We start from the raw sequence: 23,350 nt of genomic DNA on the forward strand, positions 1-23,350 counted from the left end.
ACTTGTGCCTTTCCAGTTCACTAATCGCTCAAATCGATTCAATGACAATGCGAAAGCCTCTGCCCTCCACTCTGTCCTGTCCCACCTGGAAAATGGGGTCTCATATGCCAGGCCACTGTTTATAGACTTCACTTCGGTGTTCAACACCATTATACCCCAGAAACTGGTGGGGGAACTGTCCTCGCTGGGTCTCAGCACCTCCCCCTGCAATTGGATACTGGACTTCTTAACAGTAAGGCCACAGTCAGTCTGCGTGGGCAGCAGTGTTTCTCGTCCCATTACGCTGAGCACTGGCGCTCCCCAAGGCTGTGTGCTCAGCCCGCTGCTGACGCATGGCTGTGTTGCGGGATCCAGCTCAAACCGTGTCATCAAGTCTGTGGATGACACAACAGTGGCTGGCCTTGTCAAGAACAATGACGAGGCGGAGTACAGAGAGGAAGTGGGGCGGCCAGTGGATTGGTATGAGAACAACCTAAGCTGGAAGGAGGAGAAGAAAAAGAAGTTCATTGTGGATTTCAGGAAGGTGCAGACAAACCATCTCCCTCTGCGAATTCATGGCTCCCTGGTAGAGGGAGTTAAGTACACCAAGATTCTGGGAGTTCATATAATGGATGACTTTACCTGGTCCTTTAATAACACCTCCCTGAACAAGAAGGCACAGCAACACCTCCACTTCCTAAGAAGACTGAGGCAAGCAAGGCTCCCCATACCCCTGCATCTGAACTGTGTTTCACAGGAGCACCATTGAGAGCATCCTGACAAGTTGCGTCTCCATCTGCTACGGGAGCAGTTGAGCATTGGACCTGAGAACAGCTGAGAAGGGTCTCCCTCCCATCCATGGGGCTTTTATCAGGAGCGCTGCACACGCAGGGCCCTTAGTATTAATAAGAACCCCACCCATCCATCCAGCATCCTCTGTGACTTTCTATCATCAGGCAGGAGGCATGAAAACCAGAGTGGCCAGGATGAGAAACAGTTTCATTAGGCTTCTGAACACCCAGCTGCATCGTATTCGGAGTGTCACTGGCTAAACTGTCCCATACCTTACGATATTTAATATTAATGCACTTTAGTTTGTTACTTATGTGTGATTCATCTGTAGATTTTATCCTCACCTTCGTAAGTTATCATGTGTTATGTGTTTTACACATCGGTTCAAAGATACGTTGTCTCATTTCTGCATACGTTCTATACAAGTATGTAGTTAATTGACAATAAACCTCACTCGTCACTTGTCACTGAGTTCCCTAGAAGAGCTTTTTTCTGCTCATAACTCCTGTATCAGCAGTTCCTTTTGTCAATCATTGGTGCTAAGGAAAGTTAATGGCTAATTAGTAGATAAGGTGATCTTATCTTCCCATTGTATCATGTCAATAATAAACTTAATAATACCTACAAATGCTGCCAGGAGTGCATTCTTTTTCAACAAGTAGACTCCGCCATCCAAGAATTTAATGGTACTTGTTCCCTGAAGAAGTGAATGTCATTCCAGATAATTTCTTCCATCAAGGTAGAGGAAAGCAACAGAAATCATTTCATTTTCATTTCTGTTTTTATTACTGTAGTACCAGAGCAGTGTTCTGTCCACTGTCTTGTATATGGGTCAGAATGGGTCCTGATGCTCTTGGAGATGATATTGAAACTCTGAGATTTATGGATTGGACTGAAGTTCATATTGACCTTTTACAGTTCGATGATTTTTTCATGCTCTCACCCATTCTTTCTTGTTCCTGATTGGTGAGTTGGGAGGGGGGGTTAGGGTCTGAAGTTCTTGTTTCTCCATGTGGGTGATCAGTTAATTTCTGCGCAAGGGAGGGGTTGTGGAGAGGGAAGGGTTGGAGTTTGCGAGTTTTTGTTTCTTTTTCTTTTTGTGTGGGTTGGGGATTGATGTCTTTCCTTCAAAAACTTCTGTGGTTTTCTGTATTTTAGGGCTATCTGGAGAAGACAAATCTCAGTGTTGTATTCTGTATACATACTTTGAGAATAAAATGCAACTTTGAAACTTTAAATACTGGCACGCGACAGAGAACCACTTTACCAAGTGGTCATCATTCCACACCACGAGTCTCAGGAAGATCCTCTGTATTGTCTGGCCAAGAAAGATCTCCAGCCACACTCTATTCCTTCAGTGCCACCAAGATTCATCATGAGGAAATGTTGGAGATGGATTGGGCACGTGATGAGAAGAGAGGCCAACTCCATCAAGATAGCACTTCACTAAGCCCCTGAAAGGCAGGGGGAACAAGGGAGACCAAAGACAACTTGGCAACATACCATAGGGGCAGAAATGAAGATTCTGAACTACACCTGGAGTACATTGGAGGATATGGCCAAGGTTAGACAGAGATGAAGGAACTTCATTGCTGCCCTAAGTAACAGTGACATAACAGGCGATAAGCAAGTAAGTTTTTTATTACTGCATTCACTAGACTCACTTGAAGCAAATTATAATTATAAACACAAGAAGTTCTGTAGATGCTGGAAATCCAGAGCAAACATACAAAAAATGCTGGAGGAACTCAGCAGGTCAAGCAGCATCCATGGAAATGAACAGTCAAAGACGTTTCGGCTGTGACCTTCCTTCAGTCAATTATTTTAATCATTTAAGCAGTGGATGAGAAGAAAACAAATAATAGCCAATCCCCTTACATTAACACCAATCTTTTTGAGTGTTTTATATTCTCATAGTAATGTGCACAGTAAACTCTGTTGCCTCGTGTAGAATTACTGAGGCTGCTTTGGATGTGTGACGAGCTGTCTCTCCCTATTACAGGAACCGGAGCTTGATCAATTATTGATGCAGCGTTTCACTTTGACCTGAATTCTTCTGCTGTAGTACCAGCCTTCCCTTCGTGTATTAGTGATGAGCCTCAGATGAAAGCTATGTATCCTTCTCGCCTTGTAAATCTGCTGCTGCCCAGGGGAACAGGAATCTCATTTTCACTCGAGCTTTAATCAAATTCTGCGGGTTACTACTGGGAACCCTGATCCATGCAATGCAACCTTATTCAGATTACTTCGAGTAACACTGTGCCTGATCTCATGAAGTCTGCTAACCTGGGTGGTGTATATTATTCCTGAATGAGTTCATAAACTCTGATCAAAATTCTTGAAGAATGTGAAATTAGTCATATTGGATTCTGTGAGCTATCCTCCGCTTTATTATAAGCGTGACAAAGTTTACTTCCAACGCATTACTTTTATTCATTTTAACTGGCAGCCCCAGGTGCCCTTCAGAAGGCAGTGATGGGCTGTCTTCAGTCTGCGTAGGGAAGATGCATTAGGCAGTGACAGGTAGAAATATATGGATCTTAACCCAGCCACAATGAAGCAATTGATATTATACCATGAAATCCAAAGTGCTAGTCGGGTTTACAGGACATTTTTGAAGAAAGTATTGCTAATTTAAAGTGTGTGTATGTCGGCTGGTCTCTGCGGCTGTCACTTTGACTAGGGCCACATTCAGTCTCAGGTGTCAAACATATTATCACAGACTTCTCTCTGGCATTTGCCGGACCAGTCTTCTTGTACCAAGTGAACCTGTGTCCCCCGTGTGCTGGACCGGTGCCTCGAGCCCAAGCACCAGACTAATCTCCTCTGCTGCTATGTTGAGAAGGCCTGCAGTATTTTCCCAATCTGCTGCTGTCCAGAACTTGCAGTGGAGGCAAAAGTCTCCATCTTTGCCTTGCTAAAGTTTCAAACCTTGAAGTTCACACTCCGAGTCCAGGACCCAACCAGAAGCAGCCACATATCTCAGCTGCATATAAGAAAAGCCGGTCTGCAGGTGTGCCTACAGCAAACACGAGGAAATCTGCAGATGCTGGAAATTCAAGCAGCACACACAAAATGCTGGTGGAACACAGCAGGCCAGGCAGCATCTATAAGGAGAAGCACTGTCGACGTTTCGGGCCGAGACCCTTCGTCAGGACTAACCGAAAGGAAAGATAGTAAGAGATTTGAAAGTAGGAGGGGGAGGGGAAAATGCGAAATGATAGGAGAAGACCGGAGGGGGTGGGGGTGAAGCTGAGAGCCGGAAAGGTGATTGGTGAAAGTGATACAGAGCTGGAGAAGGGAAAGGATCATGGGACGGGAGGCCTAGGGAGAGAGAAAGGGGGAGGGGAGAACCAGAGGGAGATGGAGAACAGGCAGAGTGATGGGCAGAAAGAGAGAGGAAAAAAAGGAGGGGGGAAAGCACTAAATACATCAGGGATGGGGTAAGAAAGGGAGGAGGGGCATTAACGGAAGTTAGAGAAGTCAATGTTCATGCCATCAGGTTGGAGGCTACCCAGGTGGAATATAAGGTGTTGTTCCTCCAACATGAGTGTGGCTTCATCTTGACAGTAGAGGAGGCCATGGATAGACATATCAGAATGGGAATGGGACGTGGAATTAAAATGTGTGGCCACTGGGAGATCCTGCTTTCTCTGGCGGACAGAACGTAATGTTCAGCGAAACGGTCTCCCAGTCTGCGTCGGGTCTCACCAATATATAAAAGGCCACACCGGGAGCACCGGACGCAGTATACCACACCAGCCGACTCACAGGTGAAGTGACGCCTCACCTGGAAGGACTGTCTGGGGCCCTGAATGGTGGTGAGGGAGGAAGTGTAAGGGCAGGTGTAGCACTTGTTCCGTTTACAAGGGTAAGTGCCAGGAGGGAGATCGGTGGGAAGGGATGGGGGGACGAATGGACAAGCGAGTCGCGTAGGGAGCAATCCCTACGGAAAGCAGAAAGGGGGGGGAAGGGAAAGATATGCTTGGTAGTGGGATCCCGTTGGAGGTGGCAGAAGTTATGGAGAATTATACATTGTATAATTGCCTACAGCAATGTTGTTTCAAGCCATAACTTGCTCCTTGCAAATGTCTGAGCTATTGAAAGTAAAATGAATGAACTTAAAGCTATGCTCACCTACCAATAGGAACTTATTGTTGTGTACTCTATCTCACACATGTATCACCTGACTGTGCCATACAACCTGAAGTTTTTTCATTTCACCAGACATGCTGCACTGTGTGATGCACCATCAATAACTCACTCTGAGACGTAAGAAGCGAGGTATCGGCTTTTATTGACTGGAAGAAGGAACAACACTGCATCCTGGAGAATGAGGCCGGGCAACAAGCCTCAGTCGCCTTTGTACAGGGGTCTGTGGGAGGAGCCACAGGAGCAGTCAGCAGGGGTCTGTGGGAGGAGCCACAGGAGCAGTCAGCAGGGGTCTGTGGGAGGAGTCACAGGAGCAGTCAGCAGGGGGTCTGTGGGAGGAGCCACAGGAGCAGTCAGCAGGGGTCAGTGGGAGGAGCCACAGGAGCAGTCAGCAGGGGTCTGTGGGAGGAGCCACAGGAGCAGTCAGCAGGGGTCTGTGGGAGGAGCCACAGGAGCAGTCAGCAGGGGGGGGTCTGTGGGAGGAGCCACAGGAGCAGTCAGCAGGGGTCTGTGGGAGGAGCCACAGGAGCAGTCAGCAGGGGGTCTGTGGGAGGAGCCACAGGAGCAGTCAGCGGGGGGTCTGTGGGAGGAGCCACAGGAGCAGTCAGCAGGGGGGGGTCTGTGGGAGGAGCCACAGGAGCAGTCAGCGGGGGGTCTGTGGGAGGAGCCACAGGAGCAGTCAGCGGGGGGTCTGTGGGAGGAGCCACAGGAGCAGTCAGCAGGGGTCTGTGGGAGGAGCCACAGGAGCAGTCCAGACAGGTATATGTAGTTCACCACACTGTGTTCTTGGATAAAGTTAGAGTGGAGGGATTTGCTTCCTGTCAATTCCTTCTGGAGCTTGCATCTTCCTGCCTGGGTTTTGGGAATGCCACCCTCAGGGTGGAGTAGCAATACAGACAGTACCCGGGTTACGAACGAGATCTGTTCCTAAGTCTGTCTTTGTCAAATTTGGAGGTAAGTCGGAACAGGTACATACGGTTCTTATTTAGCATCAGTTAGTCAAATGTTTGTCTTAGTATATAGTATATATTTTACCTTTCTATGCAGAGCTTTTCTTTCTCTCGTCATAAATGGCCTTGAAGCAGCTGAGGCCCTCAGTAACTGTACAGAGAACCTCTCTGTATTAGGATCTTGCTCCTCTAACTTTGCCATCCCTGCTTCAATGAGACGAAAGGCTTCAGCTAACTCTTTCATCAAAAACTTTTTCGGTTCTGGAATTTTTAGGTCCCAGTCTTCTTCCTCAAATGCTATCCTCACTTTATCCTTTAAAATTGTTCCAATCGTTGACCGACTGTAGCCTAACGCTTTTCCAATGACTGATGGCGTTTCACCTCTTTCCGATCGCTTTATTATTTCCACTTCATTTTCAATCGTGATCGTTTTCCTTTCCTTTGATCATCACCAGCACTTGCATCAGATTTACGCTTTGGAGGCATGGTTACAAGGGTAAATAAGAGAAAAATATAAGCCAAATACAAAGTTCCACACTCAACATAGTGTTAACGGCAATGTGATTGGACTTAAAATGGCGGACGGCGTTCTCCTTCCTTGAGCCGACAAACCACTGAAGCTGCACAATATTTTCATGAGCATCACAAAGTAGTGCGTGCATTTGTTATTACGAGCCATTGTATTTAACTCAAATTTTTAGTATAATAGGCTTTATGGCAGTCCATTTGTAAGTACGAGCTGTCCGTAAGTCGGACGTTCGTAACCTGGGGACTGCCTGTATATTATATACTGTCTGGGTAGTCTCCAACCTGATGGCATGAATATCGATTTCTCCTGCCCATCACATCTCCAGGAGCTTCTCCTCCTTCCCTTTTTCCTGTGGTTCACTCTTCTCTCCTACCAGATTCCTTCCTTTCCAGCCTTTTACCTTTCCTACACACCTGGCTTCGCCTATCACCTTCCAGCTATCCTCCTTCCCCTCCCCTCCACCTTTTTTAATCTGGCATCTTCCCCCTTCCTTTCCAGTCCTGAAGAAGGGCCTCGGCCCAAAATGACGTCTGTTTTTTTCATTTCCGTAGATGTTTCCTGACCAGCTGAGTTCCTCTAGCACTTTGCGTGTGCTGCAATCAGATCATCGGGCTATAATCCTTCTCCATGCTTAAAAAAGAAACAGAAATGTGAGGTCTTATGCAGTATTGTGAAATTCATACAGTGCTGATCTGACGAAATAGATGAGCTTCCATGTGACTGCTTTGAGTCAGTAAATTGGACCATGTTCAAGGACTCAGTGGCCATTCCACTGCCATCACAGACTTAAATTGTAAGAGGGTAGGCTACTGCATGCCAAAGAAGTCAATCCAAGTTTTCCCCAACTGACAACATCGATTCAATGAGAGTCCAGGTGACCCCTGACTTATACAGAAACTCTGGGTATGACCTACGCAAAGCTATCAGGGGTACCAAGAGGCAATACCAGCCCACGCTAGAGTCCCAGACCAGCTAGCAAGGTTTGTAGGGTATAACAGACTCCTAAGGGAAGCCAGGCAGTATCACTGGGTGCAATTCAGCACTCCCCGATGAGCTCAGTGAATTCAATTCTTGTTTCAAGCAGAAGGCCAGTGAGATGGATAAAGTACCCGTAATCACCATTGCCGGCATCTCACCTCTGCCCTCTTGAGAGTGAACTGTGGAAAGTGACAAGCTCAGCTGGAGTTTCATGCAGTATCCTCTGATCCTGTGAGAATCTTCGGGCAGGAGTATTCACAGATGTCTTCAACCTCTCCCTGCTCCGGTTTGATGTTCCCGCCTGCTTTAAAATAGCACTATTTTCCTGATGCCAAGGAAATATGAGGTAACATGCCTTGATCTCTACTCCTGATTGCTCTGACATCCAGCTTCATCATGGCTAATCCAGGGGACAGAATTTTAAGGTGATTGGATGGAAGTAAAGGGTGATGTCAGACGTATTTTTTACGCACATAGTGGTGGGTGTGTGGAACACTCTGCCTGAGGTGCTGATACATTAGAGACATTTAAGAAACTCTTAGATAGGCACATGGGTGACACAAAAAAATAGAGGGCTATGTGGGAGGGAAGGGGTAGATTGACCTAAGAGTTGGTTAAATGATTGGCACAACACCGTGGGCCGAAGGACCTGTTCTGTGCTGTAGTGTTCTATGTTGTATAAAGTACTTTGAGGGGTTGGTCGTGGGACACATCAACTGCAGTCTTCCAGACAACTTTGACTCTGATGAGACGACTGCTAAAACAGGTCCACTGTGGACTTCATCTCCACAGTCCTACACTCAGGAACATCTGGATAACAGCAACACTTACATCAGACTCCTTTTTATTGACTACAACTCTACCTTCAGCACCATAGTGGGAAACAAATTCATATCCAGACTCCCAGACCAAAGATTCAGCACCCCCTCTGCAGATGCATCCTTGACTTCCTGACCAACAGACCAAAATCAGTAAGGACAGGAAACAGCAAATCCTCACCATCATTGCCCTATAAGGCTGCTTTCTCATCCAATACTGTATCCTTTATACGCTCACAACTGTGTAGCCAAATTGTGCTCTAACTCCATTGATAATTTTGCAGATGATGCCAGATTGGGCTATGTTTCATACAATGAAGAGACAGAGATGGAGAGCCTGGTCCCTCAATGTTAGAAAAATGAAGAAGCTGGTTGTTGACTTCAGGGCACAGGAAGAGTACACACCCATCTGCTGAGGTGGAGAGGGTTGAGAGCTTCAAGTTTGCAGGTGTAAATATCACCAAAGGGTTTTCCAGGACCAGCCTTTTTGGTGCTATGGCCAAGAAAGCACACCAACACTTCTACTTCCTTAGAAAGCTAAGGAAATTTGGCATGTCTTTGATGACTCTTACCAATATTTACTGTAAACCATACAAAGCATCTTGGCTGGATGTATCATTGCTTAATATGGTAACCACACTCTCCAAGTTCACAAGAAATTGCAGAATTGTTAACGCAGCCCAGTCCATTGTGCAAACCAGCCTCTCGTCCATTGACTCTGTCTACACTTCCTGCTGCCTTGGGAAAGCAACCGACCTAATCACGGACTTCTTATGCCCTAATCATTCTCTCTACCCTCTCACCCATTAGGCAGAAGGATCATGCACCACAATGCTCAAGGACAGTTTGTATCAGATGCTTGATGATTCACTCATATCTTAAAAGATGAACTCTTGATCTCCCAGTCTATCTTCTCAATACCTTACCAGTTTATTTGCCTACCCGACCCGCACTTTCCCCGTAGCTGTAACAACATATTCTGCATTTTTTTTCTTTTTTATTAAGCACATATGTTTAGCTAGGGTGCACAACATGGAGCAGAGAGCGAGATTGTAAACCCAATGGATGCAAAGGACTTTGGGAATGGCGAGGAATATGCCATGGGAGAGGTGTGGGACAGGTGGTGGGGAAGAAGTGCCAGGGGCAGGGGGTGGCACAGGTGCAGACACACCTAGTGCTGAGACACCTGGCACGGTTATTTGATTCTAAACAATTGGTTTGTTGATAATCGGTTTGTTACTCCGGTGCTTCCTGCTCCCTCCCTTCCCCCTTTCCCAACTATGATCCCCCTCTCCCTGCCCCCTACCCACTCTCAGTCCACAATAGAGACCCATATCTGAATCAAATTTATCATCATTCACATATGTCATGAATTTTGCTTTTTTTGTATTGCGATAGAGTGCAATACATAAAATTACTACAGTACTGTGTCAAAGTCTAAGGCATCCTAGCTATATATATGTGCCAAAGACTTTTGCATAGTACTGTGTGTATTTATGCATGGAATAATCTATCTAAAGGTCAGTCAAAGAACACTTTTTATTGTATTTTGCTACATGTGACAATAATAAGGCCATACCAATACCAGTTGGCCAGCAAGATTTCTATGAACTATTTACAAAGAAAAAGCTCTTGGTCACATAGATAAAGGGTTTGAGAACAGATGTTGGACATTTTTTTCCCTTTAAATTAAAGTTCAAATAAAGAGATAGAAAAATGTACGCATATAAGTGTACGTGGATTTCATGGTACATCCAAGTTAACATTGTGAAATGGAGAAAGAATCTTGTCGATAACTTTGACTGTGTAGATATTGGAGGTTGAGGAAGTACAAATGAAGAAACCCTGGCAACATGTTTCATATTGATGGTCTATCCTGCAGCATAGTCTTCTAATAGACAATGAAGTAGATGTTTAAAGATCCAAATTACATGCCAGTCAAATAAATTGCTTTACCTTGTCCTTGAGTGTTAGATCAGCACCCAGTCAGGTAAATGGGGAATATTCCAATGTACTCCTGATGATAAATATAGAACATGTATAAACTCACAGTGTATATTTACATTCCTGGTGTTGATATTAGAGAGCAAGCAGTGATTTATTCTAATCTACTTCATGGAAAGATTAATTACTGACTAATCTCCTCTTCTTAGGTCAAATAGACTATTTCCTTAAATTATTATTCATGGCAAATCCCTGTCTTTCATGAGGACTCCAGAGGACTCTCTCTGAAGGGTCAATCTCATTCCATAGGGTTCAATATCATTTCAGCTCCAATACCGCTTGACAAGTCTAAACTGAATCCATTTATTTGGCTACTGTGGCTATTTTAAAGATCCTTCTGAAGATTTATCTTCTTTAAATTTGCTGCCATGTAATATCCATTATTGCCACCAGCAAAAGTTTCAAGCTATTTGAAAAGTTTGCTCAACTTTTCACTGTACGTTGCTTGGGTAAGTCTAAGAATGTATAAGTTTGTTTAAAAAATGTTATATCAGATGGCTGGCAGTGATAGAAAGGGTGCTGGTTAATTAACATTGAATCTTGAGGTTTATGGTCAGTTGAAGATATCTGAGTTGGATAACTTCTCACTAGTCAAATTTCAATGTAGGAGTTTGCAATGCAACTCATTAATTGCATTTCATTCTGGCTTCTTCCCCCATCCTTTTTGGTCCTGATGAAGTGCCTTGGCCCAAAATATTGATTGTTTATATCTCTCCATAGATGCTTTATTTATTTATTGAGACACAGCATGGAATAGGTTCTTCCACCCCTTCTGGCTGTGCCTCCGAGCGACCCCCAATTTAACCCTGTCCTAATCACGGGACAATTTGCAATGACCAATTAACCTACCAACTGGTACATCTTTGGACTGTGGGAAGAAACCGGAGCACCCAGAGGAAACCCATGTGGTCAGGGGAGAACGTACAAACTTCTTAAAAGGAGCAGCGGAAATTGAACCCGGTCACTGCTACTGTAAAGTGTTCTGCTAACCACTGTGCTACCGTGCTGCCTGACCTGTGGAGTTGCTCCAGAATTGTGTGTTGGTAGCTCTGCATTGATGTCCCCTTTTACAAATGACACCTTTCAATTCCACTTGAATGTAGATTAGTGTAGTACAATATTTACGTTGAAGGTGAAACCCACCACCAACCACATGTTGTCCTGATATGGTTAAGGCTGACCAACAGAAGTTATGGAGTGCATGCAAGCAGAAAGGCATTGCTATTCTGGAGAAAACAACTTTGACAAACTTCTATAGATGTACAACGGAGAGTTTTCAAACTGATTGGACCATGGTCTAGTATGGAAACACCAAGACCCAGAGAGTGGTGGACATAATCCAATCCATGACAGACAAAGACCTCCCCACCATTGACCACATTTACTGCTACAAGAAAGCAAAGAACCTCCAGGCCATGCCGTCTTCTTGCTACTGCCACCAGGCAGGAGGTACAGAAGCCTCAGGTCCCACCATACCAGGTTAAGGAATAGTTATTACCCTACAACCATCAAGTTCCTGAACCAGCAAGAATAACTTCATCCACCACTACTCTGAACTGATTTATAACATATAAACTCACTTTCAAGGACGCACTAGAAATCATGTTCTCAGTATTATTTTCATTTGTGCAGTATTTCTTTTTTGCACCTTGGTTGTTTATCAGATTTTTATAAAACTCTATTGTATTTCATTTTTTCCTGTAAATAGTGACAAGAAAATGAATCTCAAGGTAGTATATGGTAATATGCAAGTACTTATATAATAAATAAACTTTAACTTTGAAATTGAATGGTTTATAAGAATATGAACAATGTCTGTCTCCTGTGTTAAGTGTGTTGACATATTTCAATTTACATGATGCAACAAAGCAGGATTGTTTGGATTTTCACAAGTATTGAGTATAATTACAGTTGAACAAGTAAATTCAGAAAGGATTAATTGACAGCATCATTCACATGGTTTTGTGAAAGACATTTTTCCTCTGATTTGGTTCTTCCCTATAAAGAAGTTCAAGTTGCACCAAAGTAAGGTTTGTTTGATATAACAATGAACATCAAAGGGGGATTTGAATGGGCTGGGGTAGAAATCTGTTTTATATACAAGTGTAGTTATGTATATCTTCAGCTACACACAAAATGCTGGAGGTATTCAACGGGTCAGATAGTATCTGTGGAGAGAAATGGACAGTCTTGACCCTCATCAGGATTGGTCGAACTGGGTGCAGGGGTAAGTGCCTGGAGGGTGATTTGTGGGGATTGACAGACAAGGGAGTCACAGAAAGAATGATCCCTGCAGAAAGTGGAGAGGGGAGGGGGGAGGGAACATATCCTTGGAGGGGTGATCTACTTGGAGATGGCAGAGGTTGTGCAGAATGATGTTTTGGATGTAAGGTTCATGGTGTTGTAGGTGAGGACAAGGTGAACCCTATTCCTGTTACGTCTGAGGTGGGGGATGGGTGAGGGCAGATACACAGGAAATAGAAGAGATGCAGTTGGGGGCTGCACCAATAGTATGGAGGGAGACCTGATTTTCTGTTTTAAAAAAAAGGACATCTCGGATATCCTGCAATGGAAAGATTCATTGTCAGAACAGGAGAAATGGAGGAACTGAGAGAAGGGAATAGAATCCACCACTTGGAAATCTCCCTCCAAATCACTCACCATCCTGACTTGGAAGCATATCACTGTTTCCTTCATTGTCGCTGGGTCAAAATCATGGAATTCCTTCCTTAACAGCACTATGGGTGTACCTTCACCTCAGGGACTGCTGCTGTTCAAGAAGGCAGCTTATCACCACTTTCTCAAGGGCATCTAGGGATGGGCAATAAATGCTGGCTTAGCTGGCATCACCCACACAACTGTAAATGAATGAAAAGAAGTGACAGTTTTGGTATAGTGTGGTCAAGGTAACTGTGGGAGTCAGTAGGTTTGTAGGAGGTGTTGGTGGATAATCTATGTTCCAAGATGTAAACACAACAATCATGAAAAGGGAAAGAGATAGTGGAGAAAGACCTGGTGAATTTAAGGGCTGGGTGGAAGTTAGTAGCAATGTTGATAAAATTGACGAGCTCCGTGTGGGTGCAGGAAACAACAGCAATGCAGCTGTCAATGTAGCAGTGAAAGAGTTTGGGAGTGTAGCTGACGAAGGTTGGGAACACGGATCGCTCCACATTGGAATACAGTATCTGTAAGGATGCGTGCACCTTGTGGTGTGACTTTTATTCTGAGTGCACAGAGAGCTTTTGCTTTTAAGGAAGGATGTTTTATTGATTCCCCTACCACCGTTACATGCTTAAGCAAGCAGCAGCACAATGAAACCTATAAACGCTACATGGAAAATGATGATGAAATATTTCTGCTTGAGGGAATAACAGATCAGTGGCCAAACGTGAAGCAAAGAAGAGGACGGGGTTACCCAAGTACAGCAGTGCTGATCACAGGTAGAGGAGATGGGGAATGTTGGGAAACTCAGTGGATATAAGTGAATGCAAATATTTGACCTGTATATGGAATTAATAAAAATGTTCTGAGTCATTGAGACGTAGCCTATACTGCAGGGATACAGGCCATTCGGCCCAATGAGTCCATACCAACCATTGTGCCCACCCAACCAGGGAGGACACAGAACTAGGAAATCTATACAAGAAGAGAAAGATGGCCTTACTACAAGGCATGCAAAGTTACTTGACAGAGTGGAACTTAGTGTAACACTTACCCAACAGGCTGGTATATGTCTAGGGGAAAAGGAGATCCAGCTACTCACCAACCCCACCTCCCGTACACGCAGGTGCTGTGAGAAACAAGTTTATGCCACGCGTACCACACAATATCAAACTCACACCAGATACCGTTACAGAATACACTTTAAAGATTTTACTAAAACTAAAAGACTACTATGCAATACAGTATATATGAAGGAAAAGAAAATAAAGCAAAAGGCGCCAACTTATCAAAGTTCAGTCAGTTTAGTGCACATCGTTGGAGCTCAACCATCGAACCATTCGACCCCTCATCACTTGCCTCCGACCTCCATGTCCTCGCACCTGGGACCACCCCGGTGGTCGACCGAGCAGTGCAGCGCACGTCCACCTTCCTCGGCGTCTCCTTCCCGCCTCTCCTCTAAAGACCGCGAAACCCCCCAAGCTCCCAGCCCCACAAGACAAAATAACATTCCCCATTGGTTAACAAATGAATACAATCCCCATATCAGCAAGTCCAAAGCTAAACAACTGCGAGAAAAAAACACTTATCAGACATAAAAGCATTCCTACTCTAGCAAACCAAAGAAGCCATTTTGATTACATACACAGTACATTGTACATTAGTATTCAAAAGAGTGTGGGGAATGGTTACCGTATGAAGATGGTGCTTAAAAATGTGAGACATGTTCAATAGTTTGGAGGTGCCTGCTGGTAAGATCCTCAGAATTGTTAACAGGCCTGGTATTCTCCTTTACAGCCAAGTCATAAATCACGTGTGGGGTCAGTGGGTAACTGTTAGGTCTGGTAAGTGCAAAAGATAGGAAGATTGCAAGTTATGTGTGTGCAAGAGGCTGGGATCCATACTGGGTACAGTATGTTCTGGAAGATACCCAATTTAAGTACCAATGCTGTCTTGGTGTGGCAGTGTTGCAGGGCAAGGCACATAATCATCATCTACATCAACATCATTATGTCTCATGACCATGATTGTTCTCGGCAAATTATTCTACAGAAGTGGTTTACCATTGCCTTCTGGGTTGTGTCTTTATAACACTGGTCACCCCAGCCATTGTCAATACTCTTCAGACATTGTCTACCTGGCATCAGTGGTCACATAACCAGGACTTGCGATATGCACCAGCTGTTTACACAGCCATCTGCTGCCTGCTCCCATGGCTTCACATGACCCTAACTGGGGGGAGCTAAGCAGGTGCTACACTTTGCCCAAGGGTGATCTGCAGGTTAGCGGAGGGAATATGTGCATTACACCTCCTTTGGTAGGGACGTGTCTCCACCTTGGCACCCAAAAAAGGAATATTATATTAGTGTGAAAATCCATGAAGAGTATAACTGGCAATAGAGATGGTAGGCCTTGTTGATTTAGGAGGTATGGGGGCTATAACAGGTCCCATATTATATATAGGGGATATATCCCATGTTATATATAAGGTATATAACAGTCCTGCAGGAGCTCCGTTTCCATGATTAATCTGATAATGAGAGATGGAAATGAGAGTGCTGATCCTTATATTTTGCAAACTGAAGGAGGGTAAAAAGAACAGTGCATATAATAGTAAATCACAAACACAAGAAAGTCTGCAGATGCTGGAAATCCAGAGCAACGCACAAAATGAGCAGGAAGGGGGAAGGTGCCTTGCTGATTGAGGAAACAAGAAGAAAATGTGCATTAACACTGTGTCAGATAGGTTTGCCAAGGCAAGTATCTGAAATGCTTTACCACTTGATGGGGGCAAAATGATGTTGGGTACTTATTTTGGAGGGTCCATTTGAGTTATGGGGGAGGTGAATCGTTAGATTGCTGGCCTATAGTGTCAATTACACCTACAAATGTCACGACAAAGTTGAGAGACAAGTACAAGGTGGTCAGAAAATTATAGCATCGTAGGGCATCCTTAGGGAAAGGTCTTCAGAACGTGAGTAGCCTGAATCAAAGACATCAACTGATCTGTGACTAATCCATCTGAGAACAAAGGGGCTGTTCAATAGCAATCTGCTCTGAAGAGCAGGCCATAATTTGTTTGAATATATGAGAGACCTAATTCAGAAGTTTCAGGGCAATGGGTAAACTAACACAAAAGTGGTAGGTCATGTCTAACCAATCTTATAGAGTTTGTCATGGAGATCACCAGAAAGGTTGATGAAGAAAAGACAGAGGACATTGACTACATAGACTTTAGCGACTTACTACCCGTTACGCCGCTGGTATTTAGGGCAGCAGTAAAGGTCCTGCATCTCTGGTGGTGTTCAGGATTCCCTTCATCATGTCAGTAGCTTCCTCTCAGTTTTCACTACTGTCAGTCATATAAGTCTCAGCTGGAGAATCAGGAATACCATCGCACTCAGATGTAGAAGGATTCTTCTTTGCTACCCTAAACAATTTTGTTTTACCAGTCAGCATTGTTACCCCCGAACGAAACCCCTGAACCTGGAGGACTGATGGAGCACTCTTAGTCTAGCATCCACCCTTTGACCTGCTTGGCATGGGTGACCCTGCCAAGAGCCAAATCATAATGCCAATATAGCTCTCTGGGTCATTGAAACACACTAGCCTCCAAACCTTACAACAAGGTTGTAGTCCACTTGGAGAAGCCTTTGACAAATTTCCACATGGGAGGCTGGTTCAGAAGAACAACTTGCTTGACATTCAGGATAAAGTAGTCAATTGGATTCAATGTTGACATAATAGGAGAAGCAGGGAGTGATAATAGAAGAGTGTTTCTCTGACTGGAGATCACAGAGATTGGTGCTGGGTCTGTTGTTGTTTATCATCTATATTAATGTATTAGATGACAATGTGTTAAACTGTATCCACCAAGATTGGGGGTGTAGTTAACAGTGAGGAAGGTTATCAAAGCTTGCAGTGTAATCTCTACCAGCTAGGAAAATGAACTGAAAAATGGAACACGGAATTTAATGTGGATAAGTGTGAGGTGTTTCACTTTAGAAAGGCAAACCAGGGTAAGATTTACACAGTGAATGCTAGGACTCTGAGATGTACTGTAGAATGAAGGACCTGGGGAATACAGAATCATAATTCCTTGAAAATTCCATCATCAGGTAGATAGATTCATAAAGAGAGCTTGTGGTACGTTGGCCTTCATAAATCATGGCATTGAGTACAGGAGTCGGGATATGATGTTGAAGTTGCATAACACACTGGTGAGGCCTAACTTGAAGTATTACATGCAGTGTTGGTCACACACCTACAGGAAAGATATCAATAAACTTCAAAGGATGCAGATAAAATTTACAAGGATTTTGCTGAGAGTTAAAAACTTGAGTTATAGAGAAAAATTGAATAGCTGAAGGTTTATTTTTCAGGGCACAGGAGAGTAATGAGAGACCTTATAGAGGTATAAAAGTTATGGGGAGTGTAGATAGGGTGAATGCATTGAAATTTTTCACCTAGGTTGGGTGAGACTAAAGCTAAAGATCATAAATTTAGGGTGAGTGGTGAAATCTTTAAGGGTAATCTGAGGGGAGATTTTCTTCACTCAGAGGACAGTACAACTGTGGAATGAGCTGCCAGTGGAAGTTGTGGATGTGGGTTCAGTTGTCAATTTTGGAGAGGTACATAGGTGAAGAGGTTATGGATGGCAGTGGTCAGGTGCAGATAAATGAGTCTGGCGAGAAGACCAGGTTGGCATGATTCTGTCGTACTCTATGACTCTAAGAGTCCTCAGGCGATGTGAGAAGCAGAAGGCTAACTGAGATGCCTTTGTCTGTTATTTAAATGAGTCTAGCATAGATGATACTGAGAGAAAATGAGACTGAATTCTGGAGAAGGGTAGAGAGCTTTAAAAACTCTTGATATTTACAGATAGATTGACTGGTTGACATCAAGTGCAAGTGGAATTTGGTGCTATGAAAAAGGATTGCGTACAAAGTTGAGCCAGTACAACAGTTCCGAAGATACAATGTGGGACGTCACTACAGGTGCATTTCAACTAATGTATTACAAAGGGATCAGAGTGTTCCTGTGCATTTACATTGGCAGGTGCAACAAGTAGTTAAAAAATCAAGTAGCATGTTGGCCTTCATTGCAGATGGGTTGGAGTTTAGAAATAGGGCAATTCTGTTGCAATTGTACAGGATACAACAGACAGCTTTGTTACACTTTCCTAAGAAATGATAATACAACTGGAGCTGGTCCAAATGAAATTCACCAGTCTGATTCCAAGGATGAAAGGATTGATCTTTAAAAAGAAAATAAGAAATAATAACACCAAGGAAAGAACACTAAGCTAAAAATGCTTTGTTGATGACTTTAATTTGTTCTCAGTTTCTGAGGCTTCTCACTTAAGTGTGCAACAATAATCAGCCAGCATCAATGGATTCCAGTTCCCCTGATACCGTTTCTCCATGACTGCAATGTCTTGATGAAACCTTTCATCGTGCTCATCACTGACAGAGCCAAGATTTACAGGGAGGAAGTCGAAGTGGGAATGGAGAAAGTGAATCTTTTAATGACTTGTTGCACTTCATGGCTTTGTATGCTTGGAACATGATGTTGACCAGCTGCACATAGTTTGGTGCTCTGTAGGTGCCAAGAAAATTTTCAACAACATCCTTGAATACCTTCCATGCAATTTTCTCCAGTTCCACTAGAAGTTCTTCTAATTGCCTGTCATTGATGACCTGTTAGATTTGTGGACCAACAATAATGCCTTCCTTAATCTTGGCATCAGTTATTTTGGGAAACATCTGTTTCAAATATCAAAATATTTCACAGAATTTTTTGTGCCTAGTGACAGCAGATTCCATCCTTGCAGTCTTGAATCCAGTAATTCTGCTTTTGCCTTCAACAAACCCATGTCTCTGACCAGGCAATTAACCTCTGATTGAGTTATCAGATGAGGCTCACCTCATATAGAAGGTTCAAAACCTGTATCAGAATCAATGTCATTTTCCATTCCTGGCTTGTGCATCATGGCATCTTTGTCTGCCTCCTCTGGATTAAAATGGTTCTTGTGGCTTCGGTACTAGAAGACTATCGTTATGTAGCACAGGTCCTATGGTTGAAGGAGATTGGGGTTTTCAATAAATTTCTTGTTTTTAGCAGACAGACCAGACACGCTGGTTAGACAGAAGGAGCAGTCTGTCACATGATCCTTCTGCTCTTGCCATATCATTGGGACAGTGAACAGCATTGACTTCTGAGTACCTCTGAGCTAAGCTCTCAGATCGATAGCGCATGTTGCCCAACAAATGCAAAGAGCCCAGTCTTTGTCTTGGTTGCCAATTTTACACACAAAGTAGAGCTCATAGGCTTTCTTCATAAGGCAAGTCATACTCCGCCTTTGAGATTTAAGCGTATGCCTGCCACAATAATAACAGAAAGTTTCGTGACGATTCCATCTGCCATTTCTTTGCCCATTCTCTTAATCTTTCTAAGTCGTTCTGCAGCCTCTCTGCTTCCTCAACACTATCTGCTCCTCAACCTAGCTACGCCTTGTCTACAAACTTGGCCACAAAGCCATCAATTCCATCAGCCAAATCATTGACATACAACGTAAAAAGAAGATATATCACCCTTTGAAGTGTTTCATGACTACAAACCCCTCATTGTTCCCAGTGGAGGAGTCAACAGTGGAAGTCCCATCTGCTGGTTTGCTGATGCCAGAATGCTTGGAAGAGGGTAGGAAGGGCCATCCTAGCTGCCAACCGTGCCAGTACAGCATTGTACTGTACTGCTGGCGCAAGAGAAAAAGAAAATCAAATTTCATGACATGTGTGAGTGATGATATATCTGATTCTGATATGGGTCTATTGTGGACTGAGGGAGCAGGAGAGGGGAATCATGATTGGGAAAAGGGGAAGGGAGAGGGAGGAAGCAAGAAGCATCAGAGAGACATTCTGTAACAATCAATTAATCAATTGTTTGAAATTGAATGACCTTGCTTGGTGTCTCTTGGTGTTTGTATGTACCTGTGCCACCGCCCATGTCCCTGGCAGTCTTTCTCTCCCACCTGTCCCACAGCAATCCACCCTCGCCATTCCCAACAACCTTTGCTTCTGCCAGCTTTAAAAACTTATTCTGTACTCCACATTGACAAATACGGTACTGTTCAAAAGTCTTAGGCACCATAGCTATTTATATGTCCCTAAGACTTTTGCACAATACTCTATTCCATGAAATTTGTTGTTTTGCAGCAGCAGTACGGAGTAGGTACACTAAATATACTATAAATCATAATAAGAAATATACATATATATTTTGGAGGGAAAGAAGCTGTTCCTAAAACAGCTGTATGTCTTCAGGCTTCTGTGCCTCATCCCTAATGGTAGTAATGAGAAAAGGGAATGTCCTGGGTGCTGGGGGACCTAAATGACCTTAATGATGGATGTTGCCTTTTTGAGGCATCACTATTTGAAGATGATTTTGATTGACTAACCCGAAAACCTCAAGTTCAAGCTTAAGTTTATTTTACAAGTTTATTCCCATGGGCATACGTATCCAGGGTACAAGTACCATGAAAATTAGCATTTTGCAGCAGAAGCACGGTACATTATAAACATACATTAAAACAAATTAGAATTTAATTTAATTTAGGAGTGAGCTTTTTACCCAAACTGTGGTATTGTTCCATCGCAACCTTCCCTCCTTATCTCCTCTTGATACTCAGGCCTTCCTTTTCTGATCTGTGTTTTCTTTACTGACAATGGAATACATTCTTCTCTGAGCTAATAAACTTGGAGACTAGCATCTAAGAATAGCTTTCATATATCTGACAGGATGGTCAGATAAAAAAAACACCACTTCTCAAGTCCTAATTTCCATTTAGGCCATCAGAGAGAGGATGAAAGGAAATATGAATATCCATTGAATGCTTCCTGGCTAAAAGAAGGGGAAATCCTGTACTCAAGCATCTTTGCCATGTGCTCTTGTCGTTAGTGCTACAACAGCACAGAATGCATGCTGTTGAAAAGGTGATCTGGATACATGTAAAATATCCTGTTCTATGCTCACCTCTTACCTTTTAGAAACAAGAGAAGGGAGAGAACCTAACACCAAAATGATGATTTAAGAAACATACTACAGTCTACCTAAAAATAATTGTTAATGAATGTATTAGAATTCTTAAATACAGTTCTTAAAGATGGCTCCAACTTCCACTTTATTTAGAGAGAACCCAATTTGAAATGAGAACATTATGCCAAATTAGACTGAGAGTTATTCATGGCTTTTTGACTTTTGAACCGAGCCACTATTAAAACGTAGGAAACACAGCAGCCAACCTATGCCCCACAAGCAAACTCAAAGAGATTGGATAGTGACATACAAAATTCTGAATGACATAGGGTAAATTCCAGCAGGCTCTTACCACGGAGCAACACACACAAAATGCTGGAGAAACTCAGTAGGCCAGGCAGCATCTATGGAAAGCTAGTACAGTCAACATTTTGTGCTGAGACCCCTCAGCAGGACTGAGGTTAGATGAGATAGAACTGGAGGTTACAGGTTAAGGGTCAAAGGTGAAATATTTAAGGGAAACCTGAGGGGTAACTTCTTCATCCAGATGGTGATGCAAATGTGGAACTAAACTGGTGGGCATGGGTTCAACCGCAATATTTGGATAGATACATGGAGGGAAAGGGTATGGAAACTACTGAATGTCTAGGTGTGATTTGATGAGACTAAGCAGAATAACAGTTCAGCATTGACTAGATGGGCCAAAGGGCCTGTTTCTGTGCTGTAGTGCTCTGACTGTCAATGAGATAATGATACAAGAACCTATGCTTAGAAATTGTTTTCTGAATGCTAGCAGATCCAATTAGTATGAAGGATTCAGTGCAATTTAAGAACAAGATCTTAGCTGGTGATGATCATGAAGATGGTGATTTTTATTCTGCCTGTTGCATGAGTCTGACGAACCCTGTAGAACCCTCAATGTGCACAGTAGGATCCAACAAAACACAGCACCACTTCTGTCATTTTCAGTTACAGGTTCACGGCCCACTCAGTCTCCTCACACACAAGCTGAGAGGACTGGTTCCTCGGGATTTTAAGGGAACCTCTTTGAATTGCTGTCAGGCCAACACTAGGAACCTGTCTTTGGCCAAACTCCTTTAAGCATCCAGTTTAAATAACTCTCTCTCAGGCAAACCTCCAGTTCACTGTCACCATCCATGCTAGACCCCACATCCACCCAACTGATCTGCCATTCACCCAACATGCACCTCTCCTTCCAACCAATAACTTTGCTCCCCCATTGACATGATTATGCCATAATTAGAGCATCGACTTCCAATCATCTATTTCCCCTTAATCACAATCATAACCCTGTAGCAGGTCAGTTACCCCTTGAAAACAGTTTCCCGACCCCTTGTTTGATGTTATTTTTCTTCTGTGTAACCCCCCTCCCCCATTCCGCAGTTGTTAGCAGTTGATCCTGCGTCGTCCCTTCTGCTTCTTAGTCTGTTTTTCTAGAGCCTCAGTGCATTCTCTTTGTGACCCCATGAGTGCCCTCCAGGTTCTCTGGTATCCTTCCACATTCTAAAGACGTGCGAGCCAATTGGTTAATTGGCCATGGGAAATTGCCCCCAATGAGGGTCGGCAGTAGAATGTGGGAGTAGTTGGTGAGATGTGGGAGAATAAAATGGGAACAAAATAAGTGGATACTTGATGGTTGGCAACGAGAAGCAAATTAAGCTGCAAATGCTGATAATAACTCCGGAGCTGATTATCTGTTATTTGTGAAGTGGGGTGCCGTGCGCAATCATAATCTATTGAAAATGGGCGTGGGAGCACGGAGGAACATCGGGAAATCTCCAGGAAGACCTTCTTCGTTGCTGCTGCTGCTGTGAGGTCCGGGACTCTGCTAGGAAGAACAGGCCCCCAGTCCTCAGGGTCGCGTTGCTGATGGCCGTTGGCGGGCCGTCTTAATACGCTCGGCAGAGGATGGAGCTCGGAGAAGCTGTGCCGGAGGGGATGGTCGTCGGCTCGGAGGTTCGACAGACTCGGAGTCCGTTGCGGTCAGGTCGCTTTCGGTGTGTGCTGCGTCTGCGAGGCTGAGTTGGGCAGCGCCATGGAAGTCCATAGCGGGGGTATTCCCTTCTGCCGCCGGCGTGGGATGGCGAGTCTGTCGGACTTGTGGAAACTGTGTGGTGATTTCTTTTGAACTTATAGTCCTTTAACATCTTTGGACTATTTTTACTGTGCCCATGGTCTGTTTTTTTTTTATCAATTATGCTATTATTTGCACTGTTGTAACTATATGTTGTATCTATGTGGTGTTGTGCAGGTCTTGTAGCTTTAGTTTTTGGTCTTGTTTTTGTCTGGTGGATTTGGAGCTCCTTTCCGGGGAACGCGCTAAGACGATAGCGCGATATTAATACACAGCAACCTCTCTGGACTCTGGATTGGGGATTGCCAAACGTTATGTGGATTTTCTAGTGTAGTCTGTTTTGTCATATGGTTTTGTG

This window comes from Hemitrygon akajei, chromosome 16 (assembly GCF_048418815.1).
Source record: "Hemitrygon akajei chromosome 16, sHemAka1.3, whole genome shotgun sequence".
NCBI lineage: Eukaryota > Metazoa > Chordata > Chondrichthyes > Myliobatiformes > Dasyatidae > Hemitrygon > Hemitrygon akajei.